At 36.0% G+C, this 9,161-nt stretch overlaps 1 protein-coding gene across 4 annotated transcripts in view; it reads right to left on the bottom strand.

Moving 5' to 3' along the window:
- The window catches only part of Pde11 (Phosphodiesterase 11), a 50,042-nt gene extending 42,694 nt beyond the window's left edge, over positions 1–7,348 (bottom strand). The window contains exons 1-2 of one of the 4 annotated variants that reach the window (XM_068284277.1): positions 7,177–7,348; positions 6,218–6,588 (exon numbers count right to left, since the gene is read on the bottom strand). The gene's annotated coding sequence lies outside the window, so the exon portion shown is untranslated. Of the gene's footprint in view, positions 1–6,217; positions 6,589–6,937 lie in introns of all 4 variants that reach the window. The other 3 variants (XM_068284276.1, XM_068284274.1, XM_068284278.1) reach the window with 3 other exon arrangements.
- Between the last annotated feature and the right edge of the window lie 1,813 nt (positions 7,349–9,161).

Genomic DNA, 9,161 nt, shown 5'->3' on the forward strand with positions numbered 1-9,161 from the left:
ACTTTCCACCTGTCCTACCCACTATGAACCCATCATATCTACTCAATAGAAATTCTTTCGATATAGAATCGAGACAAACTGACGAGTGCATAATGTCCATGTCCGCCAAACTGTCTGGTTCAATTGCTCTTACAATTAGACTCTTAATAGTCCGCTGTTTTGTATACATTTCTAGGAGTTAAACAACAACTTTATGTAGCTCCAATATAAACAATCCGAAGGTTCAAACTAATGACTTCATTTCAGTTTAAGCGATTGCCAATCAGTAGTTTGGTTTATTTCGAGTACTTTTGTTTCTTATACTTTCTTACAGTTTAGACAACTAAGTATACAGTTCTGATGACTATCAAATGGTTGTGTCAGAATACAAATTGAATCAAAATCGATGGACTAATGATGACAATTGACACGAAAAAAGACGGATAGAAGGACATAACTAGATCGTTTTAGATTTTGAATGGAATAGCAAACAGACTTATAATCTCGTTCTGCCTATTGAATACTTTTATTTTGGCTATTTTCTTCATTAACTGAATGTGAGTAAAACGCAAAAACTTAAATGTTTTTCAATTATATGATTATCAATCGATCACTCATAATATATTGCGTCTGTACTCATTTAAACAGTCACAACATTTTGCCATTTATTTATGATGAAATGTCCCGAAAAAAAACCCCGACGACCTCAACATTTGCACAATCAACTTCGCAATAATATAACCAAAGGGGGGCAAAAAACAACAACAAATTCACGAAAAACATTGTCGAGGAGCGAGTACCTACAAATTATTAATTAATAAGAAAGGCGTATCACGCAAAGTTGTACGTTTTGCGTCTATAAAATGCGTAATCATTCAAAATATAGCATAATAACAACAGCAATAACAATAACAATTCACATACGTTAAGATCGTAAACCGAAATTATTATTGCACTAGGCAGCAGGCCCAACAACACGACAGACAAAAACAAGCCAAACACAGCAGCTGATGATGGGTAAACAAAGAGATAGATAGAGAGAGAGAGAGAAAAAAAACCAAAAGTAAACCAAACTTCACGAATCACCCAAGTCAACAAAAAACCAACACAAAAAAATAAAAAGGAGAGCAATGCGATATGTTTCACAAATCAGAAACCCACAACAACTAGGTGAGATATGGTGGGCGTAGGTACAAGACCACCTCAAACACACACACACACAAACACACACAGACACACACACAAAATAGACTAGGTCGGGCCAAGAGGCAGGCTACAAATCAATCAGTAAAACCAAAAAAAAAAACAAACCAAATTATGCGCTCTGTTTAGAATTTTAATATATTGGCTCAAGCTAACTGCGACTGGGATGCAATTGCTGTCAATACCCTAACAAATTTGAATCTTTTTGATGATTTCAGGCATTAAACAGTTTAAAAAGTCAGAAATGCAAACAATGTCTCTAAAGAAAGTTCATTTTTGGTAAAAATGTGTTTAAAAACGTTTCATTTCTGACTCGAATAAGTTTCTGTGTCGTTCCACATAGAACTGTCAAAGAGGAGATTTCTATCTGTTAGCTCTCATGTATTTATTAGCTTGGACAAACTTCCTGTAACTGGCTTTGAGTTATACCAAAAAGGTTTCTAGTTTTAATATGGTTTCGGTTTGCCTTAAAGAAGTTCTTATAAGAAAATTCATATAAATATGATGGTAGAAAACTTCTAATAACAAATATTTATTGTCTACCATAAAATAACTTCTCGTTTTTAAGAGTTTCTATAAACATAACTTACAAAAATGTTCCTAAAATATTCCAACAAAATATCGAATTTTGGTAAATTTAACTTTAAAATCATATTTCAAAGTTCCAAAAGCTTTGGATTATTATCTATGTAAAACATATCACAAGTTATAAGTTGGAATCTGTTTAATTAAGTGGCAAGGTTAATTGTATCGCAAAATAAGTCTTGGATTTGCAGAGTATACATTTGTCATTTTGGATTAAGTGACTATCCAGTAGATTGATGTCCTTTCTGTATATTTGGTAATTGTTGGCGAATTGTGTGCGCAATTTTAACTTGAGTATGTAGTCGATGTGCTTGTATTTTTAAGTAGTTAAACGTTGCCTGCTGCATGCCAAAAAGTATTTTCTGGGCCATTACTCTGTTCCTGTCCCTGTCCTGTCCCTGCCCACTTCCTTAGTGCCTGCGCAATATGAAGTTTCATATTTTGTTATTTTTGGTGGGACTCACTCATACATATGTATGTATGTATGTATATATAATCATTTGTGTGGTTGGTTAGTTAGTCATTGGGTCTGCTTTGGCTTATGGTTAATGCGTCGTTTAAATGCTGACATGCATGTCATGATAGATAAGATATACGAGTGGCCAGATATCACCACTATATACTAAGTATATACTACATACACACACATATATCTTCTGTATACGCTTGGCATATATTTGTTGTTTGCGCAGATTTGCTGGCACTGATAAAGCCGAACGTCCTCTGACTCTGTGCCGCCTGTTTGCGGCATGATATCAGTGGCAAGTGGCACAAGAAGTAGGAAGAGGTGTATGTGTAAGTGTGTGTGTGTGTGTGTATGGCCATGGCCATCAAGAGAAATGCTAAAAGCCACGCGCATTTGGAATTAACATTAATGTGCTGATTAAGAGGGTAAATTTCATCTGCCTGCACTTTAATTATTATTGGTATATTTATAAGTTGGAACTCCCACTTCTTTGTGTTGATATTGCGGCGAAGCGTCGACTGTTGCCAACAGCTGCTGATCCCCGAAAGATGCTGACTCACAGCCTCATCATTTACCCTCTCATTAACCGAAACCTGTCCAACTTCATCATCAACTTGGCGACATCGCTAAACTTCTTTTCCTCTCGAATAAACACAACTCGTTCATTAACAATGTCGTGCAAATGACGTGCAACAGGTGACGCACAATGTCCAAAACGTTTCCAAAGTTTTCTGTCTGATCAAGATACATTTCATCAGCGGGCCCAAGTGGAAATACAAATATCAATTTGATAAGGCACATGGGAAAAACCCTTTCCAGCAGTTTCGACTAGTTTGATATTTGAAGAGGAAATGAAAGAAAACAACAGCATTTGACCTTGAAGAAGTAAAGATACATTGTATTGGATCAAAGTCAAGAAAAGATTTCCCCCTTTCCCAAATTTTTACCAATCCAAACTGGTTTGAATCCCGAAATATCTGTTCAAATCAGAACGAAAGTTATTTTGTAATTAGTATATTTTGTGCATTCAATTTTAAGTCAGCTTTTAACTAGTTTCAAATTGGTTTTGATCAAAATATTCACTCCGTTCACGAAGAACCAATCTCAAATAAAAATGTCATTAATTATGTTTATTTTCTAAAGGACTTTTGCACATTTTACATTTAATATAACTGTAGCTGCTTTTATATCAAGAACTTCTTATCAGTAAGGAAATATTTTCTTATCATTGAGTGCAATTTTCTTTAACTACTTTCACATAACTTAAACTCTTTTGTGTTTACATGGCATTACTTGCTTAGTTTGTAATTGTTTGAATTAGGTAACAAGTAGTCTTTAATTAATTGACTATATCAACTTATTTTACTCATAATCTAAAGCCATTCTAAACCATTTCTAAGTGGTTCTTGGCTTTCGGTTGGAAGATAATTGTAGATATCTTAAGTCAAATTGATCAGAGTCAATTCAAACCCGAAGAAAGTTGCAAGATAAACGTCAATAGATCTCTTCTCTTCATATATGTATTTGCATTTGCGAAAAGGGTCAAAAGTGACTTAGAGCCAGTTGATTCGAAGGATTGAAATGAAAAACGATAGAATCCGGTTATAGCGACGTTCAAGGGACCGACGATTTTCGTCGTTATATCCGGAAGACTTACCAACCGGAGGCCCTTTCATATAAGTTTGTATTGGGACCAACCAATCACTTATCGAACTTTAGTCGCTATAATCGGACGGACGGTGTAAGCGGAGTCGTTATAACCGGACTCTACTGTAGTTCACTAAAAGACGTTTAACAGGTGACACTTTTAACAAGGTTAAGAACAAAATAACGAAATAATCCAGTGAAATTCAATCCTTAATCACAGTCTCAACTCTGAAGAAGTTTATTCTTCTAATATTAATGTAACTTGTTGGGGTTACCTCAGGTTAACTGAAAGAGTAGCAACATCATAATGATATATGGCTAAACCCGCTACCAAACAGAAATGATTTCATGACTTGCAATAAACTCAACTCCTCTATTCCCCGTGCTGTCAGTCATGGCCCTAAAGAGGGTCTTAGTCGCCTTGGCGAGTGAATTAAATAATCGGCATAAATAAAAGGTAAATCTAAGCCATTTATAATGTTTATCAACACCTTTTTTTGGGGTGATATGCGTAAACCTTGCGTTTATCTCATGCTAAGCGCTCTAATTATCTCGATCCATGTGCCAACTGCCATATAGACATCTGCCGGTTCGCACATCGCCCACACCCGCACACTCACATACACCCAAGTGTCTTGGCATCAAAAGAGACGACACCTAGACCGGGTCTGTTATTTTATTTTTTTTTTTTTTTTGTTGTTAATTAGACATGCAAGTATCACGCTTGCCTTTCTCACCCCCTCGGACAGCGTTTTAAAGAAAATGATAAATACAATCTTTTGAGCAAAATACACAATGGCTAATGCGATTGTTAAAATGCGAAACACGTTCGATAAGCCAGCTTGGATTGGAATCAATCTAAAGTGGTGAAACAAATGTCAACTGGAAACCTTAGAGCTGGGCTAGGTGATTGATATTGTTCAGGAAGTGATTGGAAACGTATCGTATATTAGATATCGTAGTAAGGAAGTCATTGAACGATTTATTGGCTTGCTGTGCGCACCGCACTCGGCGGTGTGGGCAGTCTCTTGTGGGAGCCACTGTGAGCAATAAACATAAACTTTTACGTTTTTCTCACAAGTCAAATTCAATGACAGTCCAATTTCCATGACGACAGCAGACCGTTAATTAACTAACTGTAAACTAAGCTGATGTTCCATGGCAACGTGTCATTGGGGGCCTTTTTTCCACATATTCTTTAAATGTGCCCTTTTTTTCTTAACAATAAAACGAAATGTACATTAAAGCGGGCTTTTTTGTTGTTTTCATTTTACAATTAAACTCAAGACACGTAGATTATAAGGAAGGGGGAAGAAGGAAATGTATGAAATGAAAAAAAGGGGACTATGGATAAGGGGCGGGGGCGGGGCGTATGATGGACTGAAGACATGCCATAAACATCAAGTGCTGCCTGAAGTATCTTATCTCATGACCATATAAACTGTACCTCTATCTCTCTCTCTCTCTCTCTCCACCTGTATCTGTACCTATATACCGTTATTCGGTTAACGAGCTACGCTTGACTGAAAAACCAAATCTTTTGACAGTCTCAAGCAGCCACTCAACCCACACACACACACACAGCCACACACACAAACGAAATGCCAGCAAAAACATAAAGATTATTAATACTAGAAACAACAACAAATAGAGCAAAACAAATAAAATAGAAATTCATCTAGCAAATGTATAAAGAAAATGTAATTACAGTCAAAATTTCACTAAATAATTGTTAGTTAAAAGGAAATACAAAACAATTAAATGTTGCCAAATTGAATTACTGCTCTTATTTCATTTACTCTTATCCCATTATCGGTTGTAAAATCAAAATCGAAAGCTATTAATTTTATTCTATTTATACTCTTTCTCTTTCTGAATTCCATATTCTTACTAATGGGCTAATAATTAGGCCCGTTTTAATCCAATTAAATATATATATAGTTTATTGCAGAGTTTATTACACACAATTTGGAACATTAACCCCATCGATCCTATCCTTGTTAATAAGAAATCTTTAACTATTCGTCGATTATAGATGGAGAGATGTCTTCGTTTGGATCGTTTTTGGCCTTCTAAATCGAAAGTCACATGAAAAAACCATTCGAGAAGCAATTTTTCATCGATTTCCCCGTGTGTATTCAGAGGAACACGGCCAAAGATATCCTGGCCTCTATCTAAAAGCCTTACACCTTACACTAGCCTAAGCGACAATTACTTTAACGAATCATTAAGTTAAAAGAGAATTCAAATTCAAAATGTAATTTTATTTGAACGGTTTTAAGCTTAAGTCATTGGAGCATTTATGGTTAATAACCTTAATGGAGGACCCAAACTTACCCAGAATTCTGCAGTTCCGAATGCGCTGAGGGATTTGTAGGTATAAATTGGATTATCCAAAATGAAATTGTTCTGCTTTATATTTGAAATGATTTTTATAGGCTCACTCACTCACTCACTCTCTCTTGTATACACACAATGAATTTGCTTTTGTTAAATTGGTATTTAATATATATCATCATACAAATATGTATGTAGATTCAATATATAGAAGTACATACATATATATTTATATATATATAGTATATATGTATGTATATGTATATTAGTAATTCGCTCGATTCGCTTCGACTTTCATTTGAAATATTCGCGTGTTTCGTTTGAGTTGTGCGTTCCCTTTTCTTTCCCTCTCTCTCTCACTCTTTTGCTTTCTATATAGAAACGAGAAACCGAATAAAAAAAACAACAACAAAAACAATAAAAACTGTCGCTGTATATAATAAATTATAAAAGACAAATATGAAACACACACAGCGAGATAGAAAGAGAAAGAGAGCAACGAGTGGTATGGATTCTTGTTGTTGTTGTTCTTGTCGCTTTAGAAAATAATAATTATTAAGCCCAAGTCTCTTTTTGTTTAAAGTGGAAATTTTTTGGCCAACTTTTATTTTGTACGTTTTCTTCTGTTGCTGTATTTTTGTTTCAATCGCCACAATACTTGGCCAACATTTCTTCACGAATACAAAAAACAAACTCGAAACTTTTATGAAACACACTTACACACACACACACAAACAGTGGCACAGACACCGAAATGGCAGTCAAAGACAGAGGCAGCTATAAATCTTAAGCTGGATTGGTAAATTCTGCTTCTTTGTGCTCTTGTGGCTCTTTGCCTCTTCACTTCACTGTTACGATATATGTACATACGAAGGTATATACAAATGGGATATATGTATGTATGTACATATATTTGTGTACAATTTGAAATTTTGACTTCGCCGCAGTATTTCACATACACACACACGCACACATAAACACAGACGCGATCGATCAATCAGCCGCAATAGATCAGATCAGTTCAGATCAAATCAGCTCAGATCATCATCATTATTATCATTATCATCAGCATGCAACGTTATTTGGGTTTTGTGTGTATTTCCACTTTCGGCGAAGACCGAACTGTGCGCGACGAGCGATGAGCGTGAACTGAAATGTTGGATCGTTGGATGATCGCTTGTCTCCCCACTTAGGGGGCATTTGTGTGTGAGTAAGCAAGCGCGAGAGATAGCGAGAGAGTGAGAGAGAGAGAGGCCAATGGGCACATTGAGAGACATGTGGGGCCGTGAGTGCCCTAAGTAAAAAGAGAACGCAAGAGCGTATGCTCTCTCCCAAGTAACGTTAAAGTTTTTCTTAACTGCAAAAATATTCTGTCCTCTTTGCTCCATTCCCTGACCCGTTTTCGTGCGAATCTCCTCCCTGGCTCGGGCTATCTTTTTGGGCAGCCAACGGGAGAGCAAAGTCCAAGTTTCGGGAAGTGCATTTCATCCACCATTCATTGCTCTCTATTCCATGACAAAAGGGCATATCAATTTTGAAAAGTAATTTGCCGCCATCAAAGGTCAGTAATGTCTGTCTCCCAAAGAGAGGGTCCCCCAAAGCCAAAAGGGAGTTCCTTCATCTGCTTAATTATGAATTTTGAAGGGTATTGAAACTTCGACGAAGAGTTCGAGTGAGTTTAAATCGGCTGACGTCTGGTTTTTGGCTTAGTTTTGCTTTCAAGTTCTTCTTATCCAGCAGCAGCGGCGGCGGCAGCACATGGCCCAAAAGGTATAACCACATTGCATCCAGTTTTTTCTTTAATTTTGTTTTTGCTGTTCGCCTTCACACTTTGTTTCCTGCCCAGCGGACAGACAAGTCGCTCGCAGTGCTAAATAAAACTAATTCTCGCTGGGTTTTCTGTTTAGAAATATGTATATAAGTAGGTTGTATCTATGTATTTACATAAATACATACAAACTTCTCATTGTGCACAACTGTATGAAAATGTTTAAGAGGGTATGTGAACTTTGTCACTCAGCTTGTCCCTTGACATGAACTCCTAGATTAGCCCATATTAGACAAGTCTTCGATCACTTCTAAAACTAGATAAGTTCAGGAATTAGTTTAAATTTATAGAGTAAGTAATATAATGACTGAACTATTCGCTTGATTAACATTTAATAAGTCAAACCCCTTAACTGGCATTGCTTTCCATTTAAATATATTTGCCGTAAGTTTTTCCTATAAACTATTCGATTGATTAGGCACATTCTCAGAACCCAACGAGATGTTTAATAGGTCGAACCTTGGTTACAAACCGATTTGTTGGTTACACTCACCCTTTGTGGTTTATATACAACTGATATGATGTGCTATCTAAATGACCTCACATTCCTAGCCAATGATATGAATTTATTAACCATGAAGTGAATATTATTGATCGAAATAGATAATAGATTTGTAATCATTGGAAAAGAAGAGTATTTGGAACGTTTTATAAAAATCTGATGTATCTACATATAACCTATAAAACTTTTCCAGTTTAATGTCGAAACGAATTGAAAAGTTGTGCAAATGATATTGTTAAGCAAAATGCAAAACCGCAAAAATCGAAAAGCCCCATTACAACAAAATAAAAGACAAACAGAAACTTTTGCTTCTAGTTGATTAGTCATAGACAAGATCGAATAGCTCGCGTGATGTTGGGAAATATGCTCATAATCGTAGCGCCTAATATTTGGTAGAGTTGTTTGCCCAATCTACTCACTTGATATTAACAATTAGCAGATTCACAACACATTTAAGGCGATTAGTCACACGCCGTTGCCAATTCGAAGGTGGCAATCGATATATAAAAAAGACAAATTTCTGTAAACCAAATACAAATAAAATTTAACACAGAGAATACACTGACATTTTAGTGGGACACAATCGAGTGCGACACAAGTGCTATGTACACACT

Source organism: Drosophila tropicalis, unplaced genomic scaffold (genome assembly GCF_018151085.1).
Source record: "Drosophila tropicalis isolate 14030-0801.00 unplaced genomic scaffold, ASM1815108v1 contig_39, whole genome shotgun sequence".
NCBI lineage: Eukaryota > Metazoa > Arthropoda > Insecta > Diptera > Drosophilidae > Drosophila > Drosophila tropicalis.